Source organism: Rhinolophus sinicus, chromosome 18 (assembly GCF_057876585.1).
Source record: "Rhinolophus sinicus isolate RSI-liver-muscle chromosome 18, RSI-T2T, whole genome shotgun sequence".
Lineage (NCBI taxonomy): Eukaryota > Metazoa > Chordata > Mammalia > Chiroptera > Rhinolophidae > Rhinolophus > Rhinolophus sinicus.
Window position 1 is genome coordinate 40941291 of NC_142518.1, and position 16253 is coordinate 40957543.

Here is a 16253-nt window from a genome sequence, read left to right on the forward strand (position 1 = left end):
CAAGAACAAATCCTTTGTAGGATTCAGCTTTGCATGAAATTGAGGGAAACAGCACCTAAACCATCAGTGAGTGAGGGATTTAGGCAGTGAATTTGAGTGGGGAGATGGAGACAGCTACCTACCAAGCTGCCACCCACTTATAGCCTTGGGGAATCCTGTGCAGTACTCTTTGAACCAAATAGTCCATATGTGGGGAATCTGGAGGTAGGTGGGTAAAGCAGATAATGCTAGTTGTTTGCCCAAATCCATTTCTCCTCCTTCTTCCTTGCTGGCACCGGTCTGAAGTGGTCACGTGCTTAGGTAAGATACCCTACTCCAGCCCTGTGTTGGGGTGGTGGTGGAATCTTGAATAATCAATACCAGTCATTGATGGGCTCATTCTCCTTGCCAGTGATTGGTTTAGGTATGGGCATGTGACCCAGTCCTACTGTGTTTGCCCGAAAATAAGACCTAGCCGGACAATCAGCTCTAATGCGTCTTTTGGAGCAAAAATTAATGTAAGACTCGGTATTATATTATATTATATTATATTATATTATATTATATTATATTATATTATATTATAATACTATAGACCCGGTCTTATATTATAAGACCGGGTTTTACATTAATTTTTGCTCCAAAAGACGCATTAGAGCTGTTTGTCCGGCTAGGTCTTATATTCAGGGAAACACGGTGGTACCTGAGGGGAAGTCTACCAGGGGACTTTTGGGAATGTTTTCCTCAGTAATAAAGGGAGATGCATAGGAGGAAACTCCCCTCTTCTTAACAGGATGTTGCTGTGTCTGCATGCATTGCTGGAACTGTTTCAGCTACCTTGCAACCAGGAAGAAAGATCTGCTGTCAGTAGAGGGAGGCAGAATAAAAAAAAAGAATAGAAGCCCCTGTGCCTTTGATGATGTCATTTCATTGCTGATTAAATCAACCCTGAAACTATGACACAGGAATTTTTGAACCAGTTCTAGAAAATGACCCATTCCTTTTTCTCCTGGAGAGGGCTGTGGGACAGGGAGTGAGTTTTCCTTGTGAAGATACAAAGATTTTTTTTTTCAATTTTATTTTATTAAATTTATTGGGGTGACAATTGTTAGTAAAATTACATAGATCTCAGGTGTACAATTCTGTATTACATCATCTATAAATCCCATTGTGTGTTCATCACCCAGAGTCAGTTCTCCTTCCATCACCATATACTCGATCCCCCTTACCCTCATCTCCCACCCCCCACCCCCCTTATCCTCTGGTAACCACTAAACTATTGTCTGGGTCTATGAGTTTTTGTTTTTCATTTGTTTGTCTTGCTCTTTTGTTGTTTTTGGTTTATATACCACATATCAGTGAAATCATATGGTTCTCTACTTTTTCTGTCTGACTTATTTCCCTTAGCATTATACTCTCAAGATCCATCCATGTCGTCACATATGTTCCTATATCATGTTTTCTTACCTCCAAATAGTATTCCATTGTGTATATATACCACGACTTCTTTATCCATTCATCTATCGAAGGACATTTTGGTTGTTTCCATGTCTTGGCCACCATAAACAAAGCTGCAATGAACATTGGAGCACACGTGTCTTTATCTCTAAATGTTTTCAGATTTTTTGGGTAGATACCCAGGAGAGGGATTGCTGGGTCATATGGTAATTCTATTCATAGCATTTTGAGAAACCTCCACACTGCCTTCCATAACGGCTGCACCAGTCTGCATTCCCACCAACAGTGTATGAGGGTTCCTTTTTCTCCACAGCCTCTCCAACATTTGTTATTGTTTGTCTTGTTGATGATAGCCATTCTGACTGGGGTGAGGTGATATCTCATTGTGGTTTTGATTTGCATTTCTCTGATGATTACTGATGTTGAGCATTTTTTCATATGTCTATTTGCCATTTGTATGTCCTCTTTGGAGAAATGTCTCTTCAGGTCCTCTGCCCATTTTTCAATTGGGTTGTTTGTTTTTTTGTTGTTGAGTTGCATGAATTCCTTGTATATTCTGCATACTAGCCCCTTATCGGAGGCACTGTTTGCAAAAATCTTCTCCCATTCAGTTGGTGGCCTCTTTATTTTGTCAATGGTTTCTTTTGCTGTGCAGAAGCTTTTAAGTTTCATATAGTCCCATTTGTTTATTTTAGCTTTTACTTCCATTGCCTTTGGAGTCAAGTTCATAAAATGCTCTTTGAACCCAAGGTCCATAAGTTTAGTACCTATGTTTTCTTCTATGCAGTTTATTGTGTCAGGTCTTATGCTTAAGTCTTTGATCCATTTTGAATTAACTTTGGTACATGGTGACAAATAGCAGTCCAGTTTCATTCTTTTGCACGTGGCTATCCAATTCTCACAGCACCATTTATTGAAGAGGCTGTCTTTCCTCCATTGTATGTTTTTAGCTTCTTTGTCAAAAATTATCTGTCCATATTTATGTGGTTTTATTTCTGGGTTCTCAATTCTATTCCATTGGTCTATGTGTCTGTTTTTCTGCCAATACCATGCTGTTTTGATTATTGTAGCCCTGTAGTACAAGCCAAAGTCAGGAAGTGTGATACCTCCAGCATTGCTCTTTTTCCTTAAGATTGCTTTGGCTATTCAGGGTCTTTTGTGGTTCCAAACAAATCTGATGATTTTTTGTTCTATTTCTTTAAAATATGCCATTGGGATTTTGATGGGGATTGCATTGAATCTGTATATTGCTTTGGGTAATATGGCCATTTTAACTATGTTGATTCTTCCAATCCATGAGCATGGAATGTCTTTCCATTTCTTTGTGTCTTCTTCAATTTCTTTCAAAAATGTCTTATAGTTTTCAGCATATAGGTCTTTCACATCCTTGGTTAAGTTTATTCCTAGGTATTTTATTCTTTTTGCTGCAATTGCAAAAGGAATAGGAATTGTTTTTTGTATTTCTTTTTCTGAGATTTCATTGTTAGTATATAGGAAGGCAATGGCCTTTTGTGCATTGATTTTGTAGCCGGCAACTTTACTGTATTCGTTGATTGTTTCTAATAGCTTTTTGGTGGAGTCTTTAGGGTTTTCTATATATAGCATCATGCCATCTGCAAAGAGTGATAATTTAACTTCTTCATTCCCAATTTGGATGCCTTTTATTTCTTTCTCTTGACTGATTGCTCTGGCAAGGACTTCCAATACTATGTTGAAAAGCAGAGGTGATAGGGGACATCCCTGTCGTGTTCCTGAACGTAGAGCAAAGGGCTTCAGTTTTTCTCCATTAATTATGAGATTAGCAGAGGGCTTGTCATATATGGCCTTTATTATGTTAAGGTATTTTCCTTCTATACCCATTTTATTAAGTGTTTTAATCATAAATGGATGTAAGATACAAAGATTTTTACTGGCAACATAGTGTAGTAGGTTATGAAACTCAAGTTGTGACACACATATTGTAGAGAGAAGTCCTTCGTGGGGGTAGGCTGAGATCTTGAAAAAATGAAAACATGTACCCATCCTTCAAGGTAATGGAGACCAAGCACTGTCTATAGCTATGTAGATGGTAACTGTATAGATGGTAACCAGAGAAGGGCAAGGCCAATAGATGAATATTGCCATGAGAAACACTGTTTTGGACCAGAGAACCATGAACCAAACCCAGAACCATGGCCAGGGCTAAGTCTCAAGGGTGTCCATCTCATGAATGGAAACATTACCTTATTTGTGCTTTGAGATCTTGCCACCTAAGCACCTGCGTGAGAGAACAGTTGCATTGCCTATACCCCAGGACCTCACCTTCTCACTGCCCTCCTGTCACATAAATGGAAATAAGATCCTATCTGTGCCTTAAGACCTTGTACCACAATCATCTCACCAATGTGTAAGGACGCTTAGCCATAGCATTTGAAGTGGTTCTCTCAGGTCACTCTGGACATTTACTGGTGTCAGAGAGGAGCGACCACATCTATGCTTTGAGACAAGGACTGGGACATGCTAGCACATCACTAGCTAGTGACAGAGGGGCACAGACACTATTATACACCTGACAACTGAAATAGTATGCCTTGGTTTCAACTTCATTACAAAAAGCACTGGTAACATGGGTACTAAAATTATATAACTGGCCTTGATTACAAGGCAGTCATCCAAATCTAAAATTATAATTGTTGTAGTTAGGTTACCATCAAAAGAAACATACAAAATTAAAATATTTTATGCATATAAATGTTGAATAACTATGGTGGACACCTGAAACTAATATATTGTACATTAGCTATATTTTAACAAAAATCTTTAAAAAATAAATTTAAAAAGACAAAGAATTTATGGACGACTAAGAACACACCTTTGGACCTCTCACAGGCCATAGACCCTAGCTTGAAAAACATTAGGTTATGACAGTCTCAAAAAGAATTATCAAGATGAAAAGAAATAATATTGAAACCTAAATTAGGTTTTTCTTTTTATGACATGAGGATGACAATTCAAGACTTAATCCAAGGTTTCTTGACTACAGCATACCTAAGAATCACCTAGAATGCTTGGTAAAATGTAAATTCCTAGCCCCACTTCCAGCAATTCTGTTTCAGTAGTTCAGGGGTGAGGCCCAGGAGTCTGCATTTTAAACAGGTGATTCTAATTCAGGTGGATCACGGATCATACTTTTAGAAACACTGAACCTGCCAACAAGAAGTAGGCTACTAAAATGATACAGGCCCAAGGAGAAGGATTCCCCCCAGTAACCATCTTCTATGGGGCCAAGGGGGACAACAAGACAGAGAAATTCTCCCAAGACAGGCCCAGAGGCAGGAGCAGATACATTTGTTGATTAAGGAATGCACGCTACTAGCAGGGGAGCGAAATCTTTACTACCCTAGTAGAGTTCTGTCTTCGGACTGGTAGTGATTGCTGTACACTCCTTCCTTTTCTCTTTTCCAAATCCTAGTCTTAATTTCAGTTATATGGCCTTTCTTCCACAATTGGGCAACTGGGTATACTGGAGGTTAGTTAAATGTATCATTTAGACATAGTTTGCCTAACTACAATGACTGTATCGGTTAAAAAAATTTAGGTAAATGTGATAGAAGACCCATCTGAATTCGTGTAAGCAAAGATTTTTTATTTTAATTTTAAGAGTTTTATTGAGATGTAATTGATATGTAATAAGCTGCACATATTTAGAGTGCACAATATGATATTTCAGTGAAATATACATATTATTCATATCAATGAAACCATCAGCAGAATCAATATAATGAATATGTCCATCACCACTCAAAATGTCCCTATGCCACTTTGTAATCCCTCCCACCTACCCCTTGCTCCCTTGCCCACACCCTCAGGCAGCCACTGCTCTGCTTTCTGTCACTATAGATTAGTTTACCCTTTCTAGAACTTTAAATAAATGTAGTCATACAGTATGTAGTCTTTTTTGTCTGGCTTCTTTTACTCAGCATACTTTATTTTGAGATTCATCCAAGCTGTTGTATCAGAGTTCATTCAGTTTTACTGCTGAGTAGAATTCCATTGTATGACTACCACAATTTGTTCATCCATTCACCTGTTGATGGACCTTTGGATTGTTTCCAGTTGGAGTCTATTAAAAATAAAGTGGCTATAACCTCACAATTATTTTTGGCAACTACATCTCGCTGTTGACCCACATTGAGTTGGCTGTCAATTAAAACTCACGTCTCTTTAACATGTGAATTCTGTCCCATCCTGTAAAGGAAAAACCCTTTGAGAAGATACTGGGACAGTGCTTCAGCGTTCTTGTGGCTATTGGTAGATAACTCCCCAAACCTACTGTACCTCCTGTGCTCTCAATGTCTATTAATGGCATCACAATCTACCCAGGCATAGTTTCTAAACAAGAATATTCAGAGTACATAACATAGATATGTAACTATGTATGTAGGAGTCTATATACACACAAATATTTGTGTCTGTTAAATCAGAGAATGCGGCATACTAGATGCTTTGTTTTGGGAGAATATTTTTTATCTGACTAAAAGGAAATAATCAATGTCGAAAGAGATCACAATTCCCAAGTCAAGGGAGTAGGGTGAAAGAAAGAATCCAGACAGGTATCAGAAAAGCATTGAAATTGGGAACAAAACAAGAAAAAAAAAGTGGCTATAAACATTCTTGTATAAAAGTATTCATGTGAAAATATCCTTTTATTTCCCTTGGATAAATTCCTAGGATAAATATGTTTCAATCATATGGCAGACATATATTTAACTTTTTAAGAAACTACCAAATTGTTTCCAAAGTGGTTGTACCATTTTATATTCCACCATCAGTGTATGAGAATTCCAGTTCCTCCACATATTCCAACAATTGTTTTGGTTAATCTTTTTAATTTTAGCCATTCTAATAAGGGAGTAGTAGTACCTCATTGGGGTTTGAATTTGCATTTCCCTAATGATTAATGACGAGTATAATTTTATATGTTTATTGCCATTCATGTGTATATCATCTGTGGTAAAGTATCTGGTCAAATCTTTTGTCTTTTTTATTTTAATTGTGCTGGGTTTTTTATTATCGAGTTTCAAGAGCTCTTTATAGATTCTGAACTTAAGTTCTTCATCAAATATATGATTTACAAATATTTTCTCCCATTCTGTGACTCTGTTTTCATTCTCTTAACACTTTCAATGAACAGAATGCTTTATTTTCATGATGTAAAATAAAAAGAATTTTGACTCATTGTTTTAGTTAGAATGACTAATAGAAAATATAACTTGATAAGAAAATAATTATTAAAGATAAGAAAATTTTATTATCTCATATAAAAAGTTCTGAGGTATGATGGCTCCAGTGTTTAATTTAGGTTCTCGACAATGTCCTTAAGAAGCCAGATTCTTTTCATTTTTCTGCTCTGCCAGTCTCATCCTCCTGGCTTTATCTTCAGGCTAGTTGCCTCGTATTTTCAAGGTGGCTGCTGAAGTTCTGTGTATCATATTCAGACACACAACATCAAGAAGAAGAATCTAGACTGTCTTTTCTATGTGTCCCTCAAAGTGAGGAAACCTTTTTTGGAAGACCCCCCCCCCAGAGACCTTTCCCCATATGACATCACCATCCATAAACTAGCATTAAAACGCTTAGATCAGGGGTTGGCAAAGTACCACCAGTGGGCCAAATCCATCCTGCTGCCTGCTTTTGTATGGCCTGTGAGCTAACAATAGTTTTCACATTTTTAAAGGGATGAAAGAATCAAAAGAAGAATATTTTATGACATGTGAAAATTATATAAAATTCAAATTTCAGTGTCCAAAGAACTTCTAGTTTCAACTTGGAGGTGTAGAGAGCTAGAAAGATGTCACTCCTGCCCTAATAAGAAAAAAGCTGACAGAGTGCAAACTAATGACTCTTCATGAACCCTTCAGGGAACTGAGGTCACAAGTCAAATGACCTGGAGAGAGATGGTCACCAGCAGGGAGACACAGGACTGACATTTGCTTCCCTGGGGCAGACACTGCTTAATGCCATATAAACCAGCAAGAACATTAAACTAGAAATTTTGATGAATTACTGAAGGCAACTGCTGAAATGTGAGCTAGTGTGAGAGTATGGATCTCTTGAGAGCTGTAGTGATAGAGGCATTCTCAACTTCTTACTGCATTTTCCTCTATGAATCCTTCCACCCCAGACTATCACAATAGAATGGGGAGAAATCTCCCTTTTTCCTCTTTGTCTTTCTGTGGTGCTGGCTGGGAGGGGAACAGCAGCCACTGTAAAATCCAACATCCACCCAGACTTTTCCCCTTATCTCCTTTGTAGAACAAAACTCTTTCCCCTATTTCCTTTATGGAACAAACAGTTAAATCTGCAATGGGAAGGGATTCTATGGAAGGCCCTGATAGAGTACTCACAACTGAGATCTTTAGAGGTTTGAAATAAATCTATGCCCCTTCATCAAGCACTGATCTTTTTTTTTTTTTTTTTTTTTAAGATTTTATTGGGGAAGAGGAACAGGAATTTATTGGGGAACAGTGTGTACTTCCAGGACTTTTTTGAAAGTCAAGTTGTTGTCCTTTCAATCTTAGTTGTGGAGGGCGCAGCTCAGCTCCAGGTCCAGTTGCCGTTGCTAGTTGCAGGGGGCACAGCCCACCATCCCTTGCGGGAGTCGAAACCAGCAACCTTGTGGTTGAGAGGACACACTCCAACCAACTAAGCCATCCGGGACCTCAGTGGCAGCTCAGCTCAAGGTGCCGTGTTCAATCTTAGTTACAAGGGGCGGAGCCCACCATCAGTTGCAGGACTCGAGGAGTTGAACTGGCAACTTTGTGGTTGAGAGCCCACTGGCCCATGTGGGAATCTAACCGGCAGCCTTTGGAGTTAGGAGCACGGAGCTCTAACCGCCTGAGCCAACGGGCTGGACCCGCACTGATCTTCTTTTGAGTAGCACATTTTGCTTTGATCTGGTGGAGACTGAATGGCTGACCCTAGGTATACAATACCCTTAGGCATACAACATAAGCTACCTATCATTAATTTTTATTTCTAATCTACCAAGTGATAAAATATGGTGTTCCCACAAGTATGCCATAATGAAAGGGCAGTAAATACGAGATTGCATTCAAACAGATCCTGGAGGCATAAGTAAGTTGTGTGAACAGGTAACTCACATTCCCTGGATCCCATACCTATGCGATCACAAAGAATTGCCTATGGCCAAATTATCAAGGAATAAAAAAGCTATTTGGCCGAGTTTACTGATTGTCCCATGATATGTTTGCTGTTACCAGTTAGAAGTAGACTGCTACAGTGTTACAGTCCCAATCAGGGATGTCCCTGAAGGACAGTGTTGTAGGGACACCTTACCAGTAGGCAGAACTTCAAGCAATAAAACTTAGTCCATTTTGCCAGGAAGGAGAGATAGTCAGAGGTGTGGATATACACTAAATCATAGACAATTTCTAATGGTTTGGTTGGAGGTTTGGGAACTGGAAAGAAACAAGATTGGAGGTATGAAGGCATAGAGATCTGGGGAAGAAGCATGCACACAGGGCTCTCAAAATGGCCTCAGAGTTTGGGACTGTTTATATAACTTTGGAGAATACTCACCAAAGTCCCCAACTACAGAAGATGTTCTAAATAATCAGGTGGACAAGATGTCCCGTCCAATGAACATCAGTCAGTCCCCCTTCCTAGTCACCCCAGTGCTTGCTCAACAGACTCATGAACAAAGGACCAACTTCCCTTCATAAGGCTGAATTTGTCTTTGCTTAGTGAACTTTTTTTTTTTTAAACTCTGATTGCTTGTCATGAGCTTCTAATGAGGGATTATGGCTCAAGAGGACAACCAGATATACAGTGGCATATTGATTATACTATACCCCTTCCCTCATGGAGCAGGCAGTGATCTCTGTAATGTCTAATTATTCTGGAAATAGATATACCTTTCTTGCCCACCATGCTTCTGCAAGTCTCACTATCCATCGGTTTATTGAATACCTCATTCATTGTTATATTACACAGAACACTGTTCTGACCAAGGAACTCATCTTACAGCAGAAAAAGTCAGGCAATGACATGATGTTCACTGGTCTTACCACATATCCCATCACCTAAAAGCAACTGGCCTTATAGAATGGGGAGGACAGTTACAGCAACAGTTGGGAGGCAATACCTTGATAGGTTGTGATGCCATTCTACAGTAACCAATAAATATGTGGTGCTTTTATCTCATAACTAGAACACATAATACAGAATACAGGAATCAGGATGGAAAAGAAGGAAAAGACATCACACAGAGATCCTGGACTTAGATGTGAATGTAGTAACCGATGAGAATTTTACTGACACTCTAATGGGGAAGGGGTGAGTGTGCTTTCAGTTGTACATGGAACAGTTGCATTATGTAAAGGGGGCATTTAAAAAATTTGCAGGTATAGGAAGGTGGTTATTGGGCAGACAAGGAGTGGCCTGTGGTGGACAGCTATTGCTTTTGCCTGTGCAGCATTTTTTTATTACTAAAAGTCCTTATTTTTCCTATTGGGAACTATCCCATCCCAATAATTACAAACACTCTTGGTGAAACTGCCCATTAAGTCCTCTTATTTCCCATGGCAAAAAAGGGGAGCATGCGATCTAGTTTAGACCAATAAGATTCTCTCAGGACCTTGAAACATAAGTGTAAAGGAAAGAAAGGAAAAATATTGCTGGGGCAGATCCACCTCAACAGTAACATCCTGTCCATTAGAACTGTGTCGTGCGGGAGACCCTGCTCACTGCGCCATTTGTCATACAGGGCGTCCGGCGGGGTCTCTGCTCCCACTCCCCACAAGAGGACGCAGGATATGGTGAGGCCAAAAAGGAACACCCACGGAACCATAAGTAGGGGAGTCATACCACTATAGTCTCGCTGGCGGCATCTGCCTCTCTGCAATCTGTGCTTGCCAGCCAGCCACCATCTTCTTGCTAGACTCCATTTTCCTGCTAGAGTAGCCACAGCAGTTATATTAGTGGCCAATGGCTCACTGGTTACAGCTGACGGCCAACTAGCCACAGCTGATGGCCATCCAATCACAGTTGATGGCCATGTACTACCTGAGCCAGCACCTTTCTGTGTGAGGCCGAGAGCCTGGAAACTGCTTTCTGGGGCTCTGTCCCCACAAACTGACTACCTAGATTTTAGAAGTTGGCCTGGTTCTTGTCCTTTCTGAGGTTTTGTTGTTCAGTTTTTTTCTTTGCTTCTGTGAGTTATATCATTCTTCTTCTAGTAAATTCCTTTTGTCCTTGTCATGCAGGGTGTCATGCAGGGTCTCAGCTCCTGCTCCCCACATAACAATGCAGGATATGGTGAAGCCAAAAAGGATCACCCACAGAGCCATAGATAGGGGAGTGATACCACTATATTCTAGCTGGTGGCTGGGTTGGAGACACAGGAAGCAGGAGCCACACTATCTGCAACCTGCTGTCCACTTCTCTCTGCCAACCAACCTCACTTGCTAGCTGCAATTTGCTGTGCTAATTGCAATCCACTCTTGCTAGCTCAGCCACCACCTTCTTAGTAGCCCCCATTTTCTACTAGTGTAGCCATGGCAGTTATAATAGTGGCCAATGGTTCACTGGTTACAGCTGACGGCCAACTAGCCACAGCTGATGGCCATCCAATCACAGTTGAGGGCCATTTACTACCTGAGTGAGCACCTTTCCACATGAGGGCAAGAGCCTAGAAACTGCACTCCTGGCTCTGTCCCCCCAGTTCTTTTATTAGAATAAATTAGGGTTCATCGCTTGTAATCAAGGGACCCTAACCAATACCTTATATACTTGTTGTGCGGGAGACCCTGTTCACTGCGCCATGTGTAGTGCAGGGAGGCCTGCGGGGTCTCTGCTCCCGCTCCCCACACAAGAACGCAGGATATGGTGAGGCCAAAAAGGAACACCCACGGAGCCATAGGTAGGGGAGTCATACCACTATATTCTCTCTGGCGGCACTATACTCTCACTGGAGGCTGGATCCACACTGTCCGCAAACCGCCATCCACGCTTGCCAGCCCAGCCGCCATCTTCTTGCTAGCCCCCATTCTTTCTCTCTCTCTTCTCTCCTAGCGTAGCCACAGCAGTTATATTAGTGGCCAATGGCTCACTGGTTACAGCTGACGGCCAACTAGCCACAGCTGATGGCCATCCAATCACAGTTGATGGCCATTTACTACCTGAGCCAGCAGCTTTCTATGTGAGGCCGAGAGCCTGGAAACTACTTTCTGGGGCTCTGCCCCCACAATACTGCTGAATGAAAAAGTCAAATCATAAAGCAGTATGGAGGAGAGTAGATCAAGATGGAGGATTAAGTATCAGGTTTGTGCAAAAGTAATTGTAGTTTAAAAGGTTAAGAATTGTGAAAACCACAATTACTTTTGCACCAATTTAATACATGCTCCAGCATCCTGCTCCTACTTCGTATATTTGGAAATGACAGAAATGATATATTTTTAAAGGAAATAAATATAGTGCTTGGAGACTAGAAGAGATACTTCCAGTAGACCTAGAATTATGAAGGAGCTGTGTAAGAAGGAAGGCAAATGTGATAGGAAAGACGAAGGAAATCAAACCTTTGAAGCACAGGCAGGCAAAAAAACACTACAAAAGGTGAAGGCATCTTGGAGGAGGGGGTGTTCCAACCTTAGAGATAATAGAAACTTGCAGCAAAAGAGAGCCAAGGGTGATTACTTGGAGGATGAAACAAAGGCAGCTTTGTGAGGAGAAGCCTTTGGGCTGCAGAAGCTAGAGCCCTTGGAAGGCAAGGAATTCTCCTACCACCAAAAGACTACCTGTAAGTACACTCTGTCCAGCAGCAAGTTGAAACACCCTGACCCCACCTCCCAACACTGAGTGCGGGTTCTGGTTAACATAAGGTAGCACTCATGCAAGGATCAGAGAAAATTTAAAAACAGCATATAGCATGATTCCATCCATTTGATCTTTGTGAAAAAGAAAAAAACCTCACCAAGCCTATTTATGGAGAGTGAATATACATTTTATATGCATAACAAAGGGCCTGGAAGAATACACAGCAATCTATTAACCGTGGTTACTCCTTAGAGGTGATCAGAAAACTACTTCTACTTTTTACTTTATGGACTTCTTTATTGTTTAGATTTTTTTTTTTTTTTTTAGAATAAGCATGCATTCCTCTTTAAGGTCTCTTTCATTAATTTTTCTCAAACAATTATTTTGTTGAGATATTATTCACATGCCCAAAAAATTCACCCTTAAAGTAAACAGTTCATTGGCTTTTGGTGTATTCACAAAGTTGTGCAACCATCACCAATACCTAATTCTAGGTGTTGAATGTTCTAGAATATTTTCTTCATTTTGTAATGAAATCATACCCCTTGGCAGTCACTCTTCATGCCTCTTCCCCGCAGTCCCTTACAACCACTTCTTGTCTCTGTAGATTTGCCTCTTCTGAACATCTCATATAAACGAAATCATACTATATGTGGCTTTTTATATTGGTTTCTTTTAGCATGTTTTCAAGGTTTATCAATGTTGTAGTATGTATCAGTATTTGATTCCTTTTTATGGCTGAATAATATTCAGTTGTATGTATATACCACATTTTGTTTACCTATTTATCAATTGACAGACATTTCAGTTGTTTCCACTTTTGGAAAGTGATGAATAATGTTGCTAAGAACATTTGTGTATAAGCATTCATGTGGACATGTGTGGGGACAGAGCCCCAGAGAGCAGTTTCCAGGCTCTCGGCCTCACGTGAAAAGGTGCTGGCTTGGGTAGTAGATGGCCGTCAGCTGTGGCAAGTTGGCCGTCAGCTGTAACCATTGAGCCATTGGCCACTAATATAACTGCCGCAGCTACGAGGAGAGTCGAAGAGAGTCGGTTGGTTGGCAGCAAAGCGGACAGCAGGTTGCATGTCGTGTGAACCCAGCCTCCAGTGAGACTGTAGTGCCTCCAGTGAGACCATAGTGGTGTGGCTCCCCTACCTATGGCTCCGTGGGTGTTCCTTTTTGGCCTCACCATGTCCTGCGTTCTTGTGTGGGGAGCGGGACCAGAGGCCCTGCAGGCTGCCCCGCATGACAACATGTTTTCAATTCTTTTGAGTATATACCTAGGAGTGGAATCATTGGGTCATACAGAAACTTCATGTTTCACTATTTGAGGAACTACCAAATTGTTTCACAACGTGGTTGCAACGTTTACATACACACTAGTAGTAGATGAGGGTTCTGACTTTTCCACATCCTCACCAACATTTGTTATTGTCTAATGTATTCATTTTTGTAATTAAAATGACCGATAGTAGACACTTCTTAGGAGGACTTCGGGAACCACCCTGGATACACAGGTGTGGGCTTCCAGTCACCAAGTTTGTAAACATGACCCTGTTCTCTGGCCACAGATAATTGGACTGGGCATCTGATCCAAACAGAACCAATAAGCCCTTTTTCTGTAGCCCTTGGAATTGAGACTAAGAGATTCCAGTCTCAGTTTGACAGCTCTCTAAAACAATGGAGAAGGTGTAAACACTACAGCTGTTGGCAATGATTTCTCACCCTGTGGACCAGGAAGCAGGGAGAATCACTGGGCAGGAACAGAGAGAAGAATGAAGCAAATATGTACTGAGAAGCAGAGATTACATATGGACCGAGAGGACTTCCTGGGGTTTGAGACTTTCATTCCTTCCTGAGGCCCAGTTTCTTCCTGTCTTCGGAATTTTCAAGCCATTCTTGTATATTTATGAAGTATTCCCTTTCTTGCATAAGCTAACCTGAGTTTATTTCTGTTACTTGCAACCAAAAGAACATTAACTAATACAGAAATAAAACACAAAAAGTGACAAAAAGAGGTTTTATAAAACAAAAACAACAGGCAGCCTTTATAGATAACCAAGGACAGGAAAATAAGTCATTGTTTCTCTTTCCTTTCTCTGGATCCACTCCATTCTCCTGCTTCTTTCTATAAACCAGATTCTTCCTCTCTCTCAGAGCCCCACTGCTCCACCATAATTTCAATCTGCAGGTTTACAATGCTGGTGACTCCCACCCTGACTCTACATGACCTCTCGATTCAAATGCCCAGAGCTGTCTCCCTGAGCAGTCCCTCAGAGTCCCATTTTCAGTTCTTATAATAACCTGATCAGCTCTATGTGGGGCACATGTCCAGCACTGGTGAAAAAAACTATAGTCAGGTGTTTGGGGCCACCTTCCATGGTCTGTGCATGGGGGAGTTTCTCTATGAAGCAAGCTTGGGCATGGAGGAAATAAATGTATATACTTGCTGAGTCCCTGAATATCTGGGAATGTCTTTGTTTTTTTCTGCCTTTATGCATGAATGATAGCTTGGCGGGATATAGAATTCTTGAATCACAACCTTGGTTTCCCCTAAAACTCTATAGCTATTGCTCAATTGCCTTCTCACATTTTGTGGTGTGGAAGACAAATCTGAGGGTGACCTGATTTTTTCCCCCCTTCATGGTTAACCTGCTTTTTTCTTTCTGGATTCTTATAGAACTTCTTTCCTTATTCATGAAATACTTTCATATTGTTTTCCTTTTGACTCGTTATCGCCATCTTTTTATTTTTTAGGTTATAGAAGAATTTCTTTAGCTTTTATTCTCAATAATCAGCTTGGCTTATGGCAGTATCCAATGTACAAACACAATCTCCATTATGTTTTCAAATTTGATAATCATGTTTTCCATGTGAAAGTAAGCTTGAATTGGTCCCTCTTCAGATACGGAATGTCCTTTCAAATATCAATGAGAATATTTCAAAGGTAAACATTTCCTCAGAATGGTCTCCTCTCTTAAATTTTTGAGTCTTTTCACAAGCTCATTACTTGTTTCTCACAGCTCATTCTGAAGAGGTGGTGGGTTTTGTTTGTCTGTTACTGACATCGAGATAGGTTCCCTCTGACAGGGTATCCTAGACAAAGGGAAGAAGAGAAAGTTTGTTTTCTGTAGCTTTATTTTGCTATATTGGGGGAATTCCCCTGGGAAATGGAGAGTATGGAATGAGCTACCAAAAGGTAGTCATATGCCAGGGAGATTAACTGTTTTGTCAAATGATCAGTTTTTTCCCCCAACCATTCCATGTGCCAGCAAAATGATGTGTAGTTCCCAATGTCCCTCATGACTTGAATTTTTCTCCCTAGGTGATCTTTCATTCTACACTGACTCAGACTTCTGCTGTCTGAGATTTGGAGTTCCTGTGTCAGTCATAAATCTAATTGCCTGTGGAAAACAGAGAGCCCACAGTACAACAAGGAAAGTTCCTGATATGCAATGTTTTGTGAGAACCTGCAGATAATTGGGGGCCACAACATGCCTTCTCTAACTGGTTCACCTACCTTTTTTAGAATCTTGCTATGGTGGTACCTCTCACTTTGCTCACCATCGGCAGCAAATGAAGGCTGGGTCAGACTTCAGCCATTTGTTCCACATTTGGGATGCTGGGACAGTTAACCCAGTCCTTTAGTTTTCTCCTGGTATCCATCTTGTGGTGTGCCTCTGTTCCCAGTCCATGCTGCTGACTTTGGATATTGCCAAAGTTCTTCTAGGGAATAGCCCTCTTCCGTCTTAGATGAGCCCCTACTTTGTCTGAGTTGAATTGTAGGTTACTCACTGCATTTTATCTAACAGTCTTGCAGATGTTTTTAAAAGTTTCTGACCTATTCGTTGTTAACTCATAAAGACGTTTTCCTCTTTTTATAGTTCTTCAGTTGTTTCAATGGGATTATGAAAGGACTTAAACACGTGTGCTGGGATCATTATCTTTTATGCATACTGAAGTGCTTATGGATGAAGTGTATTGATGTCTCTAACTTAC